The 23,457-nt window shown below is 42.4% G+C and overlaps 1 protein-coding gene across 1 annotated transcript in view; it reads right to left on the bottom strand.

Annotated features, from left to right (window-relative positions):
- The window catches only part of LOC311430119 (uncharacterized protein), a 146,559-nt gene that overhangs the window by 1,477 nt on the left and 121,625 nt on the right, over positions 1-23,457 (bottom strand). The gene's annotated exons all lie outside the window — the stretch shown is intronic.

Genomic DNA, 23,457 nt, shown 5'->3' with positions numbered 1-23,457 from the left:
GAGACGCTGGAGAGCAGCCTAGAAGAGAGGGATCTGGGGGTCGTGGTAGACAGCAAGTTGAATATGAGCCAGCAGTGTGCCCTGGCAGCCAGGAGGGCCAACCGTGTCCTGGGGTGCATCAAGCACGGCATCGCTAGTAGGTCAAGGGAGGTGATTGTCCCGCTCTACTCTGCGCTGGTGCGGCCTCACCTCGAGTACTGTGTGCAGTTCTGGGCACCACAGTATAAAAAGGACATGAAACTGTTGGAAAGTGTCCAGAGGAGGGCTACGAAGATGGTGAAAGGCCTGGAGGGGAAGACGTACGAAGAACGGCTGAGGTCACTGGGCCTGTTCAGCCTGGAGAAGAGGAGGCTGAGGGGAGACCTCATCACAGTCTACAACTTCCTCGTAAGGGGGTGTCGAGAGGCAGGAGACCTTTTCTCCATTAACACCAGTGACAGGACCCGCGGGAACGGGGTTAAGCTGAGGCAGGGGAAATTTAGGCTTGACGTCAGGAGGGGGTTCTTCACAGAGAGGGTGGTTGCACACTGGAACAGGCTCCCCAGGGAAGTGGTCACTGCACCGAGCCTGTCTGAATTTAAGAAGAGATTGGACTGTGCACTTAGGCACATGGTCTGAACTTTTGGGTAGACCTGTGCGGTGTCAAGAGTTGGACTTGATGATCCTTAAGGGTCCCTTCCAACTCAGGATATTCTATGATTCTAAGTATGGTTACGCAGCACTGAAGCTAAATTTGAGCAGCGTTCTCATTTTCCCTATATGAGTTTTAAAGATGCATCACTAAGAGCTATAAATAAATTAAAAAAAAAAAAAAATTGATCTTGAGCAGTTATGCCACCTGGAAGATGGCATAACTGAAGATATTACAATCCTGAGATCTAAGCCTCACACTTGCACGTACCTCTTTGCATAATCTAGAGAGCTGTAGGCCACGCAACACAGCTCTTTAATAACCAGTTTCTTTAAACACATCTTAGTGGCCCTAACGCAAGCAAGTCCTTGAGCATAATCTTCCAGTTGATGACAGGCTGCCACTTCTAAGCCTCTAAACATAACCGTGCCTGTTCATCATTTCTGAACTTCTATTTCAGGTAGAGCTGAGTATTACTCTGCACCTGAAATTTCAAAGAAGCAGCAGGTATTTCACACCCACCTCATTTCTCCAGACTCAGCAGAAATCCAGGTCTCATCAGCATCACTGTAAAGAAGACCCTGTTCCAAACTAATACACCTGGAGACCTTTTCCATCTGCCAGCTGTTAGGCCTCTCTATCCTCTTTACAACTCTTCTGATCCCACATGATGTTAATTACACCCCCCCTGCCCACCCCCCACATCAACAGCTATTCAAGCATTTGTTTGTTTGGAGTATCAATTACACAGATCTCTAGCTCTCAGCCAGCAAGTTGTGCTTAAAACTGGAGCATTAATATATTACAGAGAAAGTAAAACACAGAAACTAAGTTATTAAACTCCCCTGGACCTTGGAGGCTCTTCAGGAGAGTGGCTTTTCTCCACAAATGACCACAAACCTCTGGTGCTTTGAGGGCATTGATGAAGTTCAACCAGATTTACTAGGTTTGTTCTAGCACCTTGTGTACGAACACTAGGCTTAAGGCTGACAAAACAGGGTGATTGCCAGCACCCCCTGGGCAGAATAGCAGCTGACTGGGCTGAGCTTGAACTTAGGTAGTGGGAAGAGAAGGCAGAGAACAGGGAACTCCACGGCTTTCAGAAATCTGGAAGATGATCTTGATCTGTGTTCTTCATTCACAGCTTCTGTGCATGACTGACCACTTCTCAAGCTTTGCGAGCCTTATTTCATATCTGAGCCAGCACCAAAACCTCATATAAACTTCAGTGATAAGAAGAGCAAGCTTGTAAGTCTCAGCACATGGAGAACAGTCATCTAGCTTTATAGAGAACACAAAATGCTGTGTCACCACACACTTTGTGCAGCTTTTCTAGCAGCATGGCCATCTGACAGTCCCTGGCCTCCCTTAGGCATCAGGCCTGCCAATTATATTTAGATATTAAGAGTCTCAAGATGGTTTATGCTTATTCTTGTCTATTAATAGTCTTGCTCATAACCTGATAACGTGGAAGATGTCTTGTTTCCTCTCTGAGTAGCAAGCCAGCTTGGCTCCCACTTCGTAGCTGAACAGCTAATTTACACACCACTACCCTGCTTCTCCTCACGCTCTTCACGCGTGGCCAACAGACTCCTATAAATGGCTGTTTTGGTGTGTTTCTGGCCATGACACTGTACAAACTCAGAGTGATTCTGCTGGCAGAACACAGTGAAACTGCTCCTTTCACTCACTGATGTGGCCCTGTTGTGCCCGTGTGCTGCTACACACAGCTGCTTGGTGACAGAGCTTCAAACGCTGCACAGCTGGCACACGATGCAAATGAACTCGGAGATGAGAGCTAGACGAAGAAACGCTTGGGATGGCTGAGTTACTGCTAGTTCTTTGTGGTGACTGAACTGCCTTATCAAAGGCCAGCAGAAAACCACACCGACTTTAGTAGATATTTGTAGTTATCCTGGCGAGTTGGTTTCCACAGCGCACATCAACTGACTGACTGCATGCACATCACACTCGGCTAAGTCGCATCTCTGCAGCAGCTGAGCAAGCTCCAAGCACCCATATGTACAAACCTGCCCACAAGCACACAGCTTCTCCACCTCTGCATTTTATGTTGAGACTATCTGCAAAGCTGCAACTCTGCTTGACTCTTACTAAGTATATTACAGACAAAGAGAGTATGCAGAGATCTCTTTCTTTCCTCTCTTTGCAAACCGTAGGCAGGCAAAATTTCAGAGATGCCAAAGGCAAGCCCTAAGTTAACAATAGCCCACCAGTGTCAGTAGTACTCAGGACATGTATCTGAGACTTGCTGTACCTCTTGTCTGGGGCTAACCTACTGTACTTCCCTTCCTGTTCTCCAGACTGCTCAGGACTCTAGCCAGAAAGAAAAATCATTTCCATTCTCTGTCACCATTTCCATTCAAATGGCTCAGGGTCCTTCTATCCTCCTTTAGGGGTTAAAGAGATCAAACTCGCACAGCAGAGCCCACAGGATTTTGTGACCAGCCTTGCCCCTATTCCTTGGTCAATTTACTCTCAAAGCCATCACAAATCCTTCTGCAGGACAGAGGATAAAGCAACCTAGGCTTTCTACAGTCTGAGTTTCAGCCCAGTCTCCTGGGCAACTACAGGAGCAACCGAGAATGCTTCTTCCTTTCCCTCACTGGACGCCCCATCCTCTCATCGGTGTGTTCACTGCATAAAGAGCTTTGGCAGGAAGAGATTGCTTGCCTTTTTCTTTCTTTAGCTATCATTGGGGTATTTTAATATACCAGTTTTAAGCTATTCTTCCCCCCCTCAAAAAACAAGCAAACAAAAAAACAAAGGAGGAAAAACTTCTAACAAACTCAGACTGCATCAATTTTTCTCCCCCACCTCCACCCCTAAGTAAGAACTGACTTCTCTAAGTTTCAGTCCTTCCCCATCATGTTCGCACAACTGAGAGACCACAGAGTCTTATTATTTGTTGCTTGGTGAGCTTGCCCCAGAGTGTTACATAAACCCCCTCTCACATCCTGTTCTTTTGCGGAATTCACTCAGAGCTCTCCAGCATCGCCAGCTGCATCTCTTCCACATTACTAGTCACAAATCCCTAGCACAATTCTCCTCATATCCCCCCAGTGCTGTCTGAGCACAGCAAACAGGAACACAGACACTGAAAGACGTTCTCACTTCCACAGAGCGTTTCTGAAGCTCGGCACAAGCATACACACCCACGTCATTCCCCTGACAAGCTCTCACACCGACCTGTAGAGTACTCTGCTTTTCTTCTACCTGCTATGATTTGTACAGCTGGAAAAAGCAAGATAAAATGAACAGGAGAGTGTGATTCTCACAGTGACTTCCCATTCAATGTATAAACATGTGAACAAATACGCAGAAAACGGCACGTGTGTTTCTCATTGCTGGTAGTGTAAGACTGGGTTACTTCAGAAAATCTTATGAAGCGTTTGCATCCCTGCTTCTGTCTCCCAGATCTGCGTAGAAGTAACCTGGGTGCGAGAATGACCAAACTGACAGAACACTGGGAAAAACAGTCCTCTCCTTCTGGGTGTTTTTGGGGTGGCTGCCAAAACTCCTCACTTTAAGCCAAGAGGGTGACTCAAAAGGAAAAAGGTACTAAGGGAGCCAGAGCTAGAGATTAAAGCATGAGACATCCCTGCTCCCTCTTTTGATCTAGGGTTTGTAGTATTGGCAGGATACGTACAAAACATGGTTGCTCCTTGGTTGTGTGCCATAAATGTCCCATCACTGAAACTGGTACCAGTTTATGCAGCTCCTCAATGAGCAGTCGGGCAACTTGGTAGGTAAAAACGAGTCAGCGTTGAGGTCTGATCTACCCCAAGACTGCCATAAGGGAGGAAGCAGCACGGCAGGGGAAAGGACTGGCCCGGGAGGCAGCAGGGCAGGTGAAGGCATCTGCTTAAACAGCAGCGGCTGCTTAGTCCTCTCAAACGCCGGTGGTGCTCCAGCACAAGGGAGTTGTGTTCTAGTTAGAGGCAATATCTCTACAGCGGTAAAGAAACTGCAAAGCAGACTGCAAGGAAAGACATGGCCACTCATTTTAAGGAGCTCTTCTGGTGTCTAGAGATGAATAAACAGGCATTTCTACTTAACCCTGCTAGTCAGTCTCCCCCATTCTGGCACAGCTGCCTTCTCCAAAAGCGGTTTTGAAAGCTCTGTCACTACTTTTCTGTCTTTGGACACGTTCAGGCACTGGCAGAAGATCGCACTGTAAAGAAAAGGTATCAGATTATTATTTTTTGGGGGGAATAAGCCCGGGTCATGCCTGGACAGTGATAACACCCTGTCATTACTAGAGGAAAAACATTTCCTCCAGTTCCGTAACATCTAATGCAAAATTTATCTTCACCCAGCTGCGTGAGAAGGGTGGACAAACAGAAGTCACAGTCACTATATCTATTTCCACACGCCTTCCTAGACTGCCAGCACAGGAAGCTTGGTGCTGTGAAGAGGGATCTCCAGCTCCAAGAAGCAGACCATTTGGGAGCAGGCAGTTCAGGGTGATCTGGCACAGCAAACAGCGATGCCGACTCCTGAGAGCACAGCAACAAGGTCTTCCTACTCAGCTGAACGACTCATCCACTTGAACCATGAGAGAAAATTTGGCATAAATTTTGTTGGAAACTTGCCTGAGCCTTCCCACTGCTTGCTATTGGAGCAACAACCATGGCAGACTGCCTTCAGGAGCAAGCAGCTGTTGATGCTGGAGGTCAGGAGAATGTGCACCAGTTGTTCCTTAGCTTGGTCGCACCCATGGCTAAATAGCATGTTCACATCAGGAACAGGGTATTGATCTACAGCTGGATAGAAACAGGACAGAAGAAAGTTCACTGCAGGAACTGCAATATAAATACAGTACCTTGTGTTCCCCCCTAGTGGGGGGTCTTTCAGAAAAATGGGACCAAAAAAGCGTACTCCCCAGGTTTTCCTGTCATGAGGCCACACAGCAAACTCTCAGCTGAGAAAGCATCCAAATGGCCTTTCCTGGTTTGCTGCTGGACAGAGAGGGAGGAAGATAGTGAGCTTTGGTGGGTTTTGAGCGGCTAGGGGTTGATGTGTGGGAGAAAGTTGGCAGGGAACAGCATAGAAGATGTTTAGCTTTTGACAGGAAAAACAAATCCCTATCTAGAGGTTCCAAACTATCCAGCAACACATGCCAGTGGCTTTCACTGGGCTTTTTGTTGGTTGATATAAGCTGGTATTTCCCCTGGGTTCAGGCTCTCTTCAAAACACTGCAGACAGATTTTTTTTAGAGAAAATCCTTTGATGAAAGCTTGCTATTGAACCTACTCAGAGGACCATGCATCAAAGCAGGCGTCTTTCTGACATGTAAGGCTGAGTACAGGAGGTTGTCTTGGAGTAGACAGCAAGTCCAACTGGCTGCCTGGCCAATCAAGACACAGGCAAAGGCATAGCCACCAACGTCCCTTCATGAGGTGTACCAGAACTGGACACCATCCAGAAGGAAAAACACTTTCTGGGTTAGGAAAACAAACACATTAAGTAAAGACAATTGTGTTGCTATCTTCCTTAAAGTGCTTAAAACAGCACTTGCCATCATGATTGCCAGACAACATCACAGAAGAAAACCACTGAACCCCACATATCTAGCAGTTAGATTGCTCCTGTGTTTGGAGGGGAATAGCTAATAAGAAACTGTGCATGCACTGTGGTTTCCACAGCTATGCTTAGACATCTGTTGTAATGCTCCATCCATGCACAAAAAGCTCAGGGCACCAGATAAAGCACATGTTTGCCACTGCAAATCCATTCAGAGTTAAACTGAAGGAAAAACAAAAACACAAACAGAAAACAATGCAGAAGAGTTTGGAAAAGAATTATGTACCAAAGACAGAGCTGGGAATATATTTATGATGGTTGTTGAATTTCTGAATACTTCGGTTTGTTTCAGCCAATGAAGCCTCAGAATTAAACATTTAGATTCAACGTGTAGAAAACCAAGTCTTGACTGATGTCTAACAACAACCAAAAAAGATGCACAGGAAATCCTCACAATGAATCAAGTGCTGTTTTGGCTCAGTGAAAACTCTCATTCCACCCTAAAAGTTAAGTGTTACTACTTGCTTGACGTGTAAGATGGAGATTAAAGAGCAGATAGTCTATTTTGGAACTGTTACATTGGTTTTACAGAAAAAAAAGCACATGAGAAAGTATATTATAAATTACATTAGCATATCATACATCATAAAGTGTATCTCATGCACCGAGATGTGAAAAAAAAAAAAGATTAAAAAAATACCTGGAGGTATATCAAGGAGTGTATTCACGTGGGAATGTACGAATAAAATAGCATTGTCATAGCAGTCCACATCTGAACGAGAGCAGTAACACCTTGAGGATGAGACTTTGGAGGCAAACACCAGTCAGGTATTAGAGTTGCCTGCACATGGTCCTGAACCCTCAGCCAAAAAGCTGGAGCTGAAGAGAAACATGGATTTTGCCATAGATCCCCCTGTAGTAGGGGTAGGAGACATTATCCTTCATGACAGAAGAGACTAAACCTATCTTCTTCAGAGAGATCCAGTAGGAACAGTCTTCCCCATAAGAGCAGGTCTGTTGGCAAACATTACTACTAGAGCAAGCTTTAGTCTTAGGGTAAGACTAAAGGGAAAATAAATCTGTACCTATTTTCCTGTTAGAATTTGTTTGGCTATGATTTCCAGCCATTAATGGAAAGCACACATTTCTCACAAAAGTCTCCTTTAGCACCTAGTATTTCATCTTGAATGGCTTTGATAGGTTATAAATAATCAAATCTTTGTCAAAAGAACTGGTTTTCAGACATGAACTTTTCAACAGAGAGAAAGAATTAAGCCAGTGCCAAGCCATGAGGGAATTAGGAATGAGGTGAAGAGAGGCACCTTTTATTCATAAATGGACCTTCAAAATTTCAGCACTAAACTTTTTCTAACAAGTTGCACTTCCACTAGGGAGAACGCCGTTATTCTCACTCACACTAACAGAAGTTTTTCTTCAATTAGCTCAGTTTCTGAGATGGGTTGAGTTGGAAGCAGTTGTCAGGGGAAGAAAAGTTCTGTGTCCCACAGCTCTTCTGGTCTCCACAAAAACTTGCTGTCTTTAGCACCAGAAAATCCCTCGTTAAACTTGTACAACTTAAGACTAACCATAAACATGGATTTCTGTTTTGTACACTTGGGCACAGTTACTTGAGCCATCAAATCATTTCAATCTTATGGAGCAGGAAAAACATGCAAATCAACCATAGGCATAAGAAAGGACTTCATTTCAAACGTCTCTTATGGTTCCGTTACTGTTTCACGATAAGGAATCTATATTGCTGAAAGCCACAGGAGGTCTAGACACAGAAAACCACTCTGACCCAACTCATGTTTGTTCTCACGCTAGCGAGCAAGGTGCCACAGTAAAACAAGCTGGTTACAATGGAAGACGCTCAGCTGACCTGAATGAGGGGAGCTTTGCATGCACTTGTCAGGACATACCTCACCAACAGGCACACTTACGTCTCATTCGACTTTATGAGACCAAGCAAGACTCTACAGCCAGGTATCACTGCTAGGTCAGGTCAAAATTTCCTAAGTGCCACAGAAAAGTTGCTCTGAGCACTCTCCACCACTTCCTGCCAGGCTTTATTGAAGCAGTAACCATACTGTACTTTTGCAGGAGTCCAGCCAGGGCACAACAGAAAAGAAAGAGTTAACATCTCATTTAACAATTTCTTTCTACATACCCAGCCGCATGTTTCACTCCCCTCAGGGCTAACCAGGCTCAGCATTGCACTCTGGATACCACAGGATCAGGTATCCCCACAGCTTGCAGGTAACTCACACTTGAACTGATTTTGGAGGAGAAAAAAGAGCAGAATCCAGAGCAGCAGATGCCACTCTGAGTTCCAAAGTGCCTCTATGTCAAGCAAGTAAAAACAAACAAACAACCCTACAAAGCTATCACCAGCACTTCTAAGGAAGCTGTTCCCCCCCCCCCCCCCCCCAGTTTCTTCTCTCCTACAGACCCAATTCATCTCAGCTGTCATCCATGCAAGCAACTGCCCAGCCACAGCTGGGCAAAATAATGACACCCGCCATTAATTGCTTCTGGATAGCCTTCCCCTTTGGTCTGTGTTCATGTCACATTGTTAGGAATTACAGACTGTAAAATAATGCTCATATGCTACATTTGTAGATTGGTTGGGCCTTTTCTTACATCTTCCATTTGCTTAGTTTTCAATACCTCTAATAATGTGTTTTAAACATGATTTTCATGTTTGTTTGTTTTGCCTTTTTTCTGTTTGCATTACTTCTTGGTGTAATATATTTATGCTAATGCTATAAAGCGAGCAATAAGTAGGAAGAGCTTTTTGTGAGAAAACCAACCATTACTTCTAACTTTCCATTACCAAAACAAACTGAGATCACTAAGTTTCAAGTCTTCCTCTGCCACACATGCTTAGTTGCAAAACAGCAAATCTGTGACCACACAGTCTTTATTTTTTACTCAGTGTATCTGTCCATCAGAAGATTATGAAAAATCCACCTACATCTTCTCAGCATGTGAGCTCCCCCGTAACCTCCGTTCTACCTATCTCAAGTTAGCAATACCTTGCTATGTAAGCACCTCTTCATCTTCCATGTGTTTACTCACACAACAGACCTTTGAATATGTATGTGCTTATAGCTAGGAAATTACAAGCAGCTACCTGCTCAACAGCAAACAGGAAGTCTGAAGTCTGGAACAAAGCTGAGCTGAGGTTATGCTACAGACACCGTGGCACCTTAGTCCCTAGGCCTCTTCTTTCATGCAATATGACTACTGGAAGGGCATGAAATGGCTTAGGGACATTCTGCTAAGTGAGACTTATTACTTTGGAAAAGGATTACATAAAAAGAAGAGGCAAAATAGAATTTAATCATTTATCAAAAAGTGAACGTCCTGAAATGAACCTCCTGAAACCATCCTGAGTAGTAGGCAAAGCCTTTTACATGGAACTAACTATGTTGTTGTGTTTGTTTGTCTATGTTGTTGCTGTTTTTATTATTTTTATACAAGTAATCGTTAGCACAAGTGCTGTGCAGAAGGATGTGTGGGCGCCTGTAAGCAGGAATGATATGGTCAGCCCTTAAGAATGCGTGACGGTTCCGTTATAAGAATGTTTCCTACAGTTTATTATATTGCTAAACGTTTATGCTGTATTATCTGTGGTAGATGTCTGCCTCAGTATGGTATTTGATTTTACTCCTTTACTTTTTAGCTTAGGTCAATAACCTCCAAGAACAATAACCTCCACAAAAGTGTGGACAGGCTTTTATTTGAAAAAGCTGTAGCAGCGATGTATTTTAGATCAGGGGGTAAATACATGTCAGCATTTACCTTTCTGTTAATGACATGCTGTGCTGAGTCCCACAAAGGCCTGGTCCAAATTAATCACGGGACAAGACTTTATAAATGTACACTTCATACGTGCACTGCTCTATTCACTGAACCTTTCATCCCAAATGAACATGCAGGAGTTCCAGAGGCCGAAAGCACAGGTACAGCCCAGTGCTGCTGCACATCTTTATTCACAAAAATGTGAGTGCAAGCCCAGACCCTGAAGTCCCTGCAAAGGGCAATTATATTTTGAAACAGAAGTATTTCTAAAGATAGATGAATGTATCTGCATAAATTCAAATTCAAAATAATTCTAATCTTATGGGTATAAACAGAATAAAAAAGAGCTGGGCCTGCCATTTCAGAAAAGGGAAATGGAGTGAGTGTAACACAGCTCATTGTAAATCTGGACAGAGAGGAACAGTTGTTGTATTTAAATCGGGGATTTAAGATTGCTAGAGTTATCATGACAGGAAAACACAGTAATTTTCTGGGGTTCAGAGGAAAAGTCCAGCAGAAGAGAAATGGCCTAAGAAAGAACCTTATAACCATGACCAATCCAAATTCAAACAACTGCTGAGGAGGGACAAGGAAACTGAGAGTGATAGACAAGTCACTTTAGTCTCTGTTCTCTGTGAAGTCTAGAAGAAAGAGCTTGGTTTAGAAACCTGTCTGAAAAATCTCTTTGTACTTCATGCTACACTGAGAGATAAAACTGTACACCAGGAAGATCAGAAGGGTGAAGCACTGGGAAAACCAAGCCTGACTTTTGGCTGCCCTGTGTGGGTGAATAGCTGTCCTCTGTGGGACCTGAATCCTTGGGTTCCATTTACAGAAACAGTCCAGGTACAGAGATGGCTCAGAAAATGGGCCAAAGACAGCAGAGCCAGTTACTGAAGAAAGAAGTCCTGGACCAGCCTTTCTGCTTTTCAGCTCTAGCTGTATCAACACCACTATGTAGCAGACATAGCTACCACCAGGTTCAGCGCTGGAATTACCTGCATACAAAGTAGAAAAAACTCCATTTTCGTAAGTATGTAATATTTCTTTCAGTGTCTGGGAGGCCTTATATCAATCACAGTAAGTCCTTCCAGAAGGGAGAAACTGTTAAGAAGTATTCTAAAGAGAAATTCGTTATTCATTCATCTGGGACATAAGTAAGCTATTCTTTGGGAACAAGCAGATACTATGGGTATGGGAACAGTTAGAGCATGGAGAGGTTTCTTTCACTTGTATTCTGTTGTACACCATTGAGACATGTGAAGTTGCAAACAGTGTTGAGAATTTCCACAGAAACTGTTACATGGCTGCTCTGGATAAAAACATTTGTTTTGTTCTCTTTGCCCAGCATAGTCATGTGCTCTGACATACCAAGCTCTTACCCTCTAACAGGCAGGAGAATGATCATTGTCCATGACCATGACCAGCAAGACGTGGAGGCTGAAAGAAACCTGTTATGGTCTGACTTTGAAGGTTCTGCTATTCTCTGTCCTCCAAATATTTTCTCATGCTCTCTTTCCCTCACAGCCAAGCTCTTGTCAGCAGTTTAGCTGGAGAACATAGGTACGGGTCAGATTTCAACCTGATAAGTCAGTAATTTTGACCATAATTTTTGAACAGACAAAAGCCATGTCCATGTTTTTGGTTTTGTTTTTTATTTTTCTTTGTGAAGAAAAATAAGTTAAACCTACTGAGAGGTACCATCTAGACATACAAGTTTATCTGTGTGTGTCTCTGTAGGCAGTACAGTTTCTACATGGTCTATATACAAAGCAAAAATGTGGTGTAAATAAAGCCACCAGACCTAAAAAACTTTTTCCTTTTGTGCTGAAAAGTGAGAAGCAGCACAATAAGCACTTCACATGACTAAACTGGTGTTGATATTAGTTCTTGTGGTAATATAACTGCATAACTGAAAGCCACAAAGAATTCAGCAGCAGAAAGCTACACTAGCCTGAATATATATTTAAATTATCATGAAAATCAAGTTCATGCCATCAAAGTGATCCTGCTGCAGTTGAAACGTGCTCGGTTATTACAGATCCTTTTTTTTTTTTTTCATCAGAACAACCTGAGCTCACATTCAGTCACACAGTGGATGCACACCTAGCATTGCTCATGCACAGGGGGAGCCACTCCCTGGTCACAAAAGCAGGTTATGCTTCAAGACCTACTGAGGCCTCTCTGAGACAAGTTACAAACCTAGGGCTCTGGGGGTACAAAGGGTGTAGTGCATATTTTGTGGATATCATTCTTCAGCATCCTCACTCATGAGACTGTGGACCTTGCCATGGTTTCAGATATTATCAGAGAAATATATTTTACTTGCAGAGAGATACTTTGTCAGCAACTTCCTCTGAGTACCAGCCATATTTGGTTTTTAGCCACTAGTGTTTTTTATCTTCATTCTATTTGCTACTTAGGTTTCTCCAAACTGGTTAAATGTTGTCTAGACAAGCTGTAAGAGAAATAAATAGCAGACTTTTCCCTGAGAGATCCAGAAATTGCCTTCAGTTTTCCCCTACCAAAAATGTCCAGTCGACAAGTTTCAAGACTTATGTGAACACAAATAGATTTACGTAGGAAACAACAAACACCTGACTACAGACTCATTATTACTACTCTAACCATCAGTACTTGCCAGCTTGTCCCAGGCTGAGCACGTCTGTGCTGGAAAAAGCATCAGCAATGCAAATGAAAAACAGGCTTATATTGTTAGCACTTTGCAGAAAGCTTGGGGAGGTGCTGGTAAAATTTGAGCTTTTTCAGTGCTAAATGGAGAACTTGTCTCTTCCACTAGCTCAGAACAATAATTCTCTTTGATAGGAAAGATACCAGAAAAGACTCCTACCCCATCTGCTGTGGTGGTTATCAGCCGCAGGTCAGCTCTGTGAGGAAAGGCAGAACCAAGAAGGCACAGGAAGCCCAGCTCCTTAAAAAGGCAGGGGGTGGAAGCTCTCCAGCTTCAAGGATCTGGTCCACCAGAAGCGTGGGGAGTCACAGCACAGAAGTGAAGAGGGAGCAGTTACTCTGCTGAAAATGTACTGACACAAACCACAGTGAACAGAAAACCCGAGACACAGAGGCAAGAGCGGGCTCAAACATTGCTGCAAAAACTGCTCGTGCCTCGTGTGAAGAAACCACGTGTGCAAAGGGATAGATCGGACTGTTCTTTGGAAAACAGTGCTTGTACATGCCAGGGCCAGGGCTCTGTGCCCAGGCTGTTTCTTTCTAACTTTGCCATGGTCTTGGCCAGACACCAGATTACATCAGAGAACAGGTCAGAATCCCAGGTGTTCAAATGAGGCATCAAGATGTAGGAAGGGAAGCAGAAATTGTGGAGGACAGCAGAAGAAGAGTCACATTTCTTTCTAAAATGACATAGGTGAAATGCCTGTTCTGATTCTCATGGGAATATGTGTTGCATTAACCCAATATATTGATAGTAGTCACAATGCAGAACTGCTCTTCCAAAGCCAAATGTGCTCCAGGATAATTGGATGGTATGACAGGAAAAGCTGGCCAGAGACCCACATCCTCTGGAATTTGGCCATCCTCTTGCTGACATTAACATAACAAACTTTCAGGAAGGAGAAAAACAGTATGAAAAATAAGTATCAAACTTACAAAACTTATGAACAAAATATCAAACTTTGCAAATATACAATTTTTCTGTAAGTGCCTGAAAAGTGGCTCTAGGGATTGCATCCTTTTGGAATATCTCTTCTGTTCAGTGCTGAATATATTATAAGTTTTTCTGAATATGATATTTATACACAAATAGATGACATCGCTCACCAATGGTTCCTGCTCCCAGCACAGCTGTATGGGAGCTCTAAGATCTCATTCAGACGTGTAATTCTGAGAGCTGATGGAAAATTATCTCCTGTTATCATAGAATAATAGAATATCCTGAGTTGAAAGGAACCCACAAAGATCATCAACTCCATCCTGGGCCCACCCAGGACCACCCAAAAATCAGACCATGTATCTGAGAGCGTTGTCCAAACACTTCCTGAACTCCAGCAGGCTTGGTGCTGTGACCACTGCCCTGAGGAGGCTGTCCCAGTGCCCTACCACTTCTGGGTGCAGACCCTTTCCCTAACCCCCAGCCTGACCCTCCCCTATCCCAGCTCCATGCCGTGCCCTCGGGTCCTGTCGCTGTCCCCAGAGAGCAGAGCTCAGCGCCTGCCCCTCCGCTCCCCTCGTGAGGCCGCCATGAGGCCTCCCCTCAGTCTCCCTTTCTCTGGGCTGAACAAACCAAGTTATTTCAGCCTCTCCTCATACGTTTTTCCCTCTATTGCCCTCACCATCTTTGTAGCCCTCCTTTGGACACTCTTTAACAGTTTTATGTCATTCTTATATTGTGGTACTCAGAACTGCATGCAGTGCTCGAGGTGAGGCCACACCAGAGCAGAGTGGGACAATCCCTTCCCTCACCAGCTAGCAGTGCTGTGCCTGATGCACCCCAGGGTAGGGTTGGCCCTCCTGGCTGCCCGTGCACAGTGCTGGTTTATATTCAACATGCTGTCAGCCAGCACTCTCAAATCCCTTTCTGCGAGGCTGCTCCCCAGCCTCTCATCCCCCAGTCTGAACACACAGCCCGGGTTGCCCTGTCCCAGGTGCAGAATGCAGCACTTGCTCTTGTATTTTCAGTGATTTAGATGCAATAAAAAGTTAGGCTAAGGAAATCATGCTACAAAAATGCTTCTCATCATCAAGGAAGATTACAGTATCAGTAAAAAGATATTTTTTCTAATGTTCAGATGAGCAAGACAGACATAAGGTTATGAGGTATCTATCAGGGTTTGTAGACGTGCCTTCTTTCAGATTTCTCTCAGTTACGAGATTGCAAGCCTGATAGCACTGTTGGAGTCAGAGTTCCTACTTACAGCAAAGCAAAAGAGCAGAATTTCTCCTACATATTAAATGGAAAAATAACCACTTCTTCCATTTGACTAATGCTTAAATATATTACTTCCATGGCTATGAGCTGAGCTAGATTAGAAAGACTGAACCACCCTAATCTGTCCAAGAGATGATCCTGCAGTAAGTGTCCCTGTCAGCCCCACACATTACTCTGCCTGGAGGGAAGGACATTTTTGGCATTCTGCTGTGACACACTCCACATTCTGTCAGGCTGCTAGAACATACAAAATAATGCCACAGACAGCAGGCATGAAAAAAGCATGATGGGAAACTGGCAGGGGAAACAGCAAAGATAATTTCCTGTGAGAAATGAGGTATGTCAGCTTCTTTACCCAGTAAGTGCTGTGCAGCACCAGGGGTGGACTGCTGTAGTCAGATAATATGTTCTGCAATGTTACTCCTTCCTTCCCCCATGGGATTGACTTCATACCTACCTGACGTTGCAGGGTTGAAGGCCAACACAGAACAGTATGTTGGATGTGGGCAGAAAATACCTCAACCATTTCTCACTCTCTTCTTCATGACCTGTTTTATTTCTTCTACTTTCCCAAAAGAATATATTAAGGAATTTGATAATTATCTCCATATGTTGTATTTCCTTCCATTTTTTAAGGGAACAGTGGGAAACAAGATAGCTGGTATACTGAACAACCCCTTTCCCTACAATAGAGAGTTCAAAAATATGGCACTGAACGTTGTCATTCGATCAGACATCCCAGGAATCCTAGAAATGTTGCTCTAAAGAGAAACCACCAACTCTGTTGGATGACTAGGAGGAGGAAGTTGAAGAGCAATTGTTAACTAGATTTTAACCTCACTCAAGGCTACTAATGGATTATGTTTACTATTGTCATTTGAGGATAAAATAAATATGAAAATGTTGAAATATATACCAAGTATATTTCTTGACATACAGATTGCTATGTAGTATGATATTCAGAACATATTGAAATAATAACAATAAATCACCATAAGGGGAGAGAGATACAGTTTTATCTCTGTTGAGGCAAGGGAGTGTTCACTATATTGCCAAGATTAAAAAATAACACTCCACAAAATAGATATCTGCACATTCAAGGAAATAAAATCATGATTATTTTAAATTAGGGCAATTGGTCACGTCACCTTCTGAAGAATGAGAAGAGACCGAGGAAGTCAGGAAAAAAATTCTGTCTGTGGGATACTGTGGGATCCCTGTGCTGGCTGAGGACAAGGAATTTAAAGAGGACAAGGAATTTAAAGGGCAGAGGTGTCGCAGAGCAGCAAGAGTCAGCTGCTCCCCAAGGGACAGAAGGACAGTGAGGCTGGCAGAGCAAAAGCCAGGGCCCATCCCACACTACCTGAGTGAGGTGAGCAGAGTAGTCCTGGGGACAGTAGCCAAGAGCCCAGATCATCAAGTTCATGGTGGTAAGTCTGGTCCAAGGTCACGCTAGAAAGTCCATCCATAAGCCAAGATAAGACAAGATCAAGGTAACTGGGGTCATACATAGCCCAGTAAGCATCACACATATTCACAGTGACAAGACAGGTCAAGCTGTGAAATCAGCCCATAGCGAGGCAGGGGCATGACCAAGTTAGAGATTGGCATTCCTGCATCACAGCTCAAGCAGGAAGCAAAGGCCCCTACCGGGGTTTGAATGGGGCTCCTGGGCCTATGGGCAGAGAGTGGAATTGGAGGCTCAGGTGAGGCCTGACCAACAGTGCAAAAGGACCTCCTAGCTGGCATGGCTTCAGCGATGGGGGACTGTCCAGTGCCAAATCTGCAGGATGAAGTTGCAAATATTCACAATGCAGCCGGTTTAACTATGGAAAAATAAGTAGGGCCTGCCTAATCTTTACTTACTACTATCTGTCTTCCATCAGAAGGCTGGACAGCCCTTGCTAATTTTTACTACATGTGATATTTCCACTCATGCATACTAACTTTTTCCTATTAAGTAATTTGCTTAACATCTGTGCATCTGAAGGTTATCTTAAACTGCATCAAGAAGAATTTGTTCATTTCATATGTTGCTGATAGTGTCATCAAAATGGAACATGTTATGAGACAGGTACAAGCACAAACAACCCTCTAAACCAATGAATCTCAAGTTTTGCAAGGGGGTAGCCCATTACACCCAGACAAATACAGAATTATGGAACTTCTATGAAACCTCTATGAATACAATGTCACAGTAAAAGATGTGCCTCAGACATGGACTTGAAAACCACATGGGTTTTCAGTGTATGTGTATGAGAGAATCTTTGCAAGAGAGAGAAGAATGTGTGGGAAGAACTTGAACGTGAAATGTTGACAGCCCATGAAAAGCAATGTAAGATTATGTGTAAAATAGGTATTGGTACGGCTTTTCCACCTGCTCACTTTCTGTGATGTATCAGCAGCCCACTGTGCACCATTTGAGGAGCTTCACTGCCTACTTATTGTAACTTCATGCATTTTACTCCAGACAAATAGCTTTGGTTCTTTTCAGGATTGCTGGACTGAGTAGAGAAAGAAATTATAGACAGGGCGACAAATGTAGCGTCAGGATTGCTCATATTCATTGTCATATGGGCTACAAACCACCTGAGCAAGCAAATCCCTTACTATTCCATAGAACTGGGAAAACACATGGCCCATTTGTACCCACTGCATTGAGAGCCACTGCAAACTTAGTCTACTGTCATCTGTTAGAACAGGGAGTTAAATCACAGCTGTCAAGTACTTCCAAGGTAATACAAGTACATCGTTACAGGGAACTCAGTTCTGCTTATTTCATGTTTCATGCCATGGGAGCAAGCAGCAATTTTCATCATATTAATTTTAGTTTTCCATTTAATGAGGATTTTTTTTCCTGTTAATCTTGTTGTCAAATATATCAAAGAATGACATTACATTTCTTAGACAAAGACAAACCTTTGCAGCAGTCTTAAATGCAGCAGTCTAAATTAAATAAAACTTTTTGATTGAAATATTTTTAAATAAACCTAAAATAATGATGACCAATCATTATGCTATACCTATTCAAGTAATTACATTCAGTAAAAAATCATACAGTAGTGCAGACTTTTTCTCCTAAAGTTCCACAGAAAGTAGACCTTCAAAAATACTTTTAAAAATACAAATCCCACTCCCTTGAGCAAATTAAATCTTTTACTTTGGGCTGAATAACATGTTTCATTCCATCCTAAAATGTATTTCTGAGAGAAGTATCATCTTGTTTGATCACAAGGTGAAAATGAAAGCGCAATAAGAGTGTTTTCTGTATCTTTAATCTATTGAAGTTACCCACTGGTCAAATGTACATTATCAAAATTGTCTAGTCTTACAGACTGGACGATGAGAAAAACAAATAGGACTATCTGACACTATGTTTTGAGACATCTGGGAAAGAGATAAAACAACAATTCAGCTCACTGTGAATTCTAAATAAACTTGTGGGGTAGAATGGAGAAAAACAGTTTTCTCCATAGGAGGACATATAACACCAATCTTTTAGATCTTACTGCCAAAGTAGCTGAAAGAGTAGGGTGGAATATAAGTAGATACAGCGGTAGAACCATGCAACACATATGAGGTATTCCTTGTAAGGTCACTTCTAGTCTTTCAGTATTTTTGGTGAAACAGGACCTTGTGACATGTTTACAAGTACAGAAACCAAGCCAGGGAGAAAAGAAGGCTGGTAGGTTTGCAGAAGAATTATTCTCACAGGTGGTATGGATGGCCAACTCTATCAGGTAAAAAGTCCATGCTGAATGTGGATAGCAATGCAGGAAATCTTAGTTACTTTAGCTGTCTGATGGATAGTTATTTTCAAAGTGGTCACGTAATTAGAGTTCTCAGATAATTATTTTTACACATAAAGACAATACCAGTGAAAAATCTGGGATATTTGTAGGGTGCAGAACCTGGGCTGAACTCCACATTGCAGTGTTCTCCATTGCCTTTTTTAGTTTCTTCTGAATATTAATGCAGATCCTTCTGGATTTAGATGTAGATTTGGATTCTTCCAGAAATCAAACATTAATCAATGCTAAAAAGCCTCTGCCGTTCAAGGCATTACCTGTATATGCCATTTTGTATTCTAGACAGCAGTATTGAACCAAGTCACTGCAGAGAGAATTAGGAAACTTCAGCTATTCTAAATAATGATGTAATTGATGTAATTGATCTAAATAATGATGCAGTATATGCATCCCAACCTACCTTGAAAACAAGCAGAATATTTAATCACAGAAGATTTAATCTAAAGTTGTACTCAGTTTAAGCAGTGATTTGAATCACAACAATATATCAACAAAATGATTTTTGGGGGAAGAAAACTGCTGTACTTCTGCTGCACCCTTACTGACAAAAGCAACACATTAATTAGTAAGCTGCTGTTGGAATTTGTAGCTTTATCAGGGTAAACAGCTGCTCTTTTCAGAGTTTCAGACATAATTTGCCGTCATAATCAAAGAGCACAAGGTTTCAAAAACAATCCAAAAGTGGGAAGCTAAATACCACCCTTTTGTCTCATCAAAATTGAAGTTGCAGGATTTCCTGGATTTCAGTGCTGTTTCATTCTACGTAAGGATTTCAGCATTTTCATTCTAAATAGCTGCAGCAGCAGTTTCTAAAGAAAGAACAGAGCTGCGTGTGAAAACATGTCATTGCTAGTGCACAAATTACTATTTCTGAGCTTTTAACCCACTGCTTCTTTCTTGTTGCTGCTCTGACAAGCTTGCCCAGCACTGGAGAGATGCAAATAATCAAGTCACAACTTATATTTACCAGTATGTAGTTTAGAAAATCTGAGCGGATTAAAACATAAAAAGCCAATTTTATTGTAACTATCAGAATTTTTCCATCTTGTTCTTTTCTTCACTGGAAGTGTTGTCAGTATTGCCAAGTTCCCAAATTAAGTGATGTTTATAGTACTTCTCAGCTTCTGGAATCACACAGTTCTTTAGAATGTCATATTCTAGCCATTATTGTTACAGAGCAAAAACGCCTAAGCAAATGCATTTCTTTTGTAGTCATATGATTTGTGGCCAGCGGGTTGAGAAATGATTTTTTAGTCTTCAGGACTGGCAGAACTTTCTCTTCCAGATTCATACAGATGATGTACCCCTTGTGCTCTTAGCCCTATATTGCTAACAGCCATAGGCTGTTATTTCCCCATGCCAGACAAGCCTTGTTTGTTCCTGTCTAAGGAGCAGGGCTGATTCCTAGTATATATCTGTATTGGAAAAAAATAATTAACTCTTTAGTTTAGCAAGTCTGCTTACATAAAAGAAGCCCACTTGTTGATTTCCATTACATGAATTCACATCACTACATAAGCATTATATGCATACATCACACGTAGCCTGGGGAGTTGAGCTTCTCTGCTGACACAAGCCATTTTAAAAATTCACTTCTAAAAAGAAAAGAACCAGAATTAACCAGTGCCAAAGCTGGAAGAGTCATCTTTACTTCCTGCCTGTCCGATTCTCCCAGATTAAGTCTCCTCCCTGTCTTAGAAAGCGTAAAGAACAGCACATCGAAATCAGGAAATTCCATTCTACAAACACTGAGATTGATGGAAATTATTTTTCCATCAGGAAAATACATAAATAAACTGGTCTTTCTGGAGCTACAACAGACACTTAGATTCTGCACATCTTAATTAAACCAATTATAACTGAATTATTGTATGCCTAACACAACTGTTGTAGATTAGACTTGGCTAACTAATAAATGCCCACCCAGCTGCTCACTTAGTCCCCTCAGCCTATGTGGGACAGGGGGAGAAACTGGGAAGAACAAGAATGAGAAATCTCATGGGTCAAGATAGAAACAAAGTGACTGCATACCAATTACCATCGTGGGCAAAACAGACTCAACTTGGGCAAAAATAATTTATTATCAATTAAAAGAACCATTTAATTACTTATTTGTGTAGTGGGAAACAAGAAGACAGACATTCAAAGAACAACTTTCCTCCCCACTTTTCTATGCCCAACTTCATTCCCAATGTCTCTGCCTCCCCCAGAGGCCCAGGGGGATGTGAGGGTACTGATGGTACCCAGAAATTCCTCTCTGCCGCATTTTGGACCCAGCTGGAACTGGCTGTGTACAGCACAGGAAAGCCCCCAGCCTCTTCTCACAGAGGCCACCCCTGTAGGACCCCCACTACCAAAAAATTTGAGAGAACTCCTCAAATGCTAAATGTTTTTCAACCAGATGACAATTTTAAGTATGAAGTATAAATTGTGTCCTTTTTTTGAAAGAGTAGGTGACACAGGAGCTGATCACATTAGAGGCAAAAGAAGGCACAGACATTATCTGCATAATACTTCCGACTATTATCTGAATAATGTAAGGTTTCCAGACCTCCCAGATCTGTGGCTGACGACTGAATGTGAAGATAATAATTTCAGCATGACCTGGATCACAGCATAGAATTCTTTGCTAGAAAAACCCTATTTCATGGAATAATATTTTCTTCAGAAAGTAAGATGTACTCTGCTGGAACAGAGACAATGGCTACTGTCCCCTGTTTCAGTTTCTAGAGGGTTACTTTTACCAGCACCTTTGAGAAAGAGATACCCAGAGATGAGGCGAGGAAAAGCATGGGACAAGATTCAGTGATAATATCCTAATAATATCCTAATTCAGGTCTTTCATAGCCTTGAGGAAATCATGAGTTTCTTATTATTTTTCATTTCAGTCCTCCTTTCCCACTATAGCTCTTTGTCTTTCACTGGAAAAATGAAGAACAGTGCAGGGTAAAAACCTAAAGCTGACAACACATAACTTCCCTTAATTATTTACAGATTAGGTTCATCACTGCTATACAGTTTACTAGGGTGTTAAAGCGGAGTGAATAGGTATGAATAAAGGGTGTTTCAAATGTCACATGAAGCCTGTTCTTCATCTCAATAGAGGTACTGCTAGTTCTCATTCTCTTGTGAGAAAACTCAGGCTTCAGTGGAGCACTTTTCTAAGAAGACTGCTAGTTTTTAACCTGATGACATCAAGACATTGTAATCACCACTTCCTATGGTACTTTGTTCAAGCACTTGGTCATGTTCACTGTGTAAAACACACGCCTGATTTACAGTTTAAATTTGACTTGCTGTAACTTGGTGGGTGTTGCAACTTTTTCATGCAGTCAAAAGGTCCTTTATCACCTGCACTTTTCCCTTGTGCATGTTTCCCACATATTTGCATGTTGTGAGCAGATCACATCTTAATCTCCTGTATTTCCATTTATATATATATATATATATATATATATATATATAATATGCTGTTATAGCTATATAACTAAATGTTTAGAGCTTCCAGAAAGGTATTTCTTATTTGAGGATATGGAAGGGTACAAGCCAAGATAATCTGTCAGTGTAGTTCACAGAGTTTGCTTCAAACCTTAGGCAAAAATTCCACTAAAACCGATGAATTTGTTCCTGTATAGCTTGTAAAGTTCGGCCTTTTCAGGATGAGAAATATCAGTGAATGCTCTTGGTTAATTTGATGGTGGTGATCCTATAAAGAAGGGCTTTCTTTCCCATTTTTAGTCCCACCACTCCACCAAATTTCAGGAAGCTGCACTTGATACTGTTGGCAAACAGGCGCGCAGTACAACTATGTCCCGGTTACAGCTATTAGCTGCTGATATTACTGCAGTGTCACAGTACCTACAGTTCTGTCTCGGTGCCCTGCTCTGTGCACTGTGACTCACCATGTGCTCCACTCTTCCTCTCTTGTCTCTCACCTCAATATCCCTGCTTTGGAATTGGGATGCCGTCTCTCCTTCTCTCGCTTTCATCTCTTTCGTTCCAAATGGCAAACCTGAGCCTTGCTAACTCTCTGTGGCAGTAGATCTGCCTTTGGCAAGCTCTCTTGATGCATCTAGAGGAAGTGCAAGCCTGAAAAACAATTGGCACCTTTTGGTCACCTTTCCCCACTTTATCTATGTGGCCACTGATCTCATCTCTCTTACAGACTACAGCTTCAAATGAACATGCCAGAATCTACCAGGCTGTGGCATTTGGCTCTCTCTTCTATCTGTTGATCTCTGACCTATGTTTTTCTTACTACAACCTCCAACACTCGCCCTTCTGCAGCCGGAGGGAGATAACACATACCTGCCCTCAGTTTTTCTGTGTTAAGAAGTTAAGAACCTAAATATTGTTCACGCTTAGGGTATGTGGATTTCTAGATTCCAAAACAGGTTTTAATAAAGTGGTTTGCAAATTAAAGAGCAGTAGGAAAACTACCTGTGAGAAATCCATAAATCGCCTCTTACATTTTTTTCACCTAAGGAACAGAAAACATCAGGCGTCATTCTCCCCATGATCACACCTTTAATCAAAGACTCCCCACACTGCAACCACATGACCGTAACATTTACTTTTCATCACTCTGTCCACCATAGGATTACACAGAAACTCATATCCTGCCTGCACGCAGGATTTCCTTAAAAATATGGCTATCTGGTGACAGCAGCCTCATGTGCCCGAGAGTAAGATTGTCATCATGGCACCCACCACACTTCCCTATGAAACAGGTGACTGTTGCCATCCTTATTTAACAGATG

This window comes from Aythya ferina, assembly GCF_964211825.1.
Source record: "Aythya ferina genome assembly, chromosome: 1".
NCBI lineage: Eukaryota > Metazoa > Chordata > Aves > Anseriformes > Anatidae > Aythya > Aythya ferina.
This window is presented reverse-complemented; position numbering and strand designations above follow the sequence as displayed.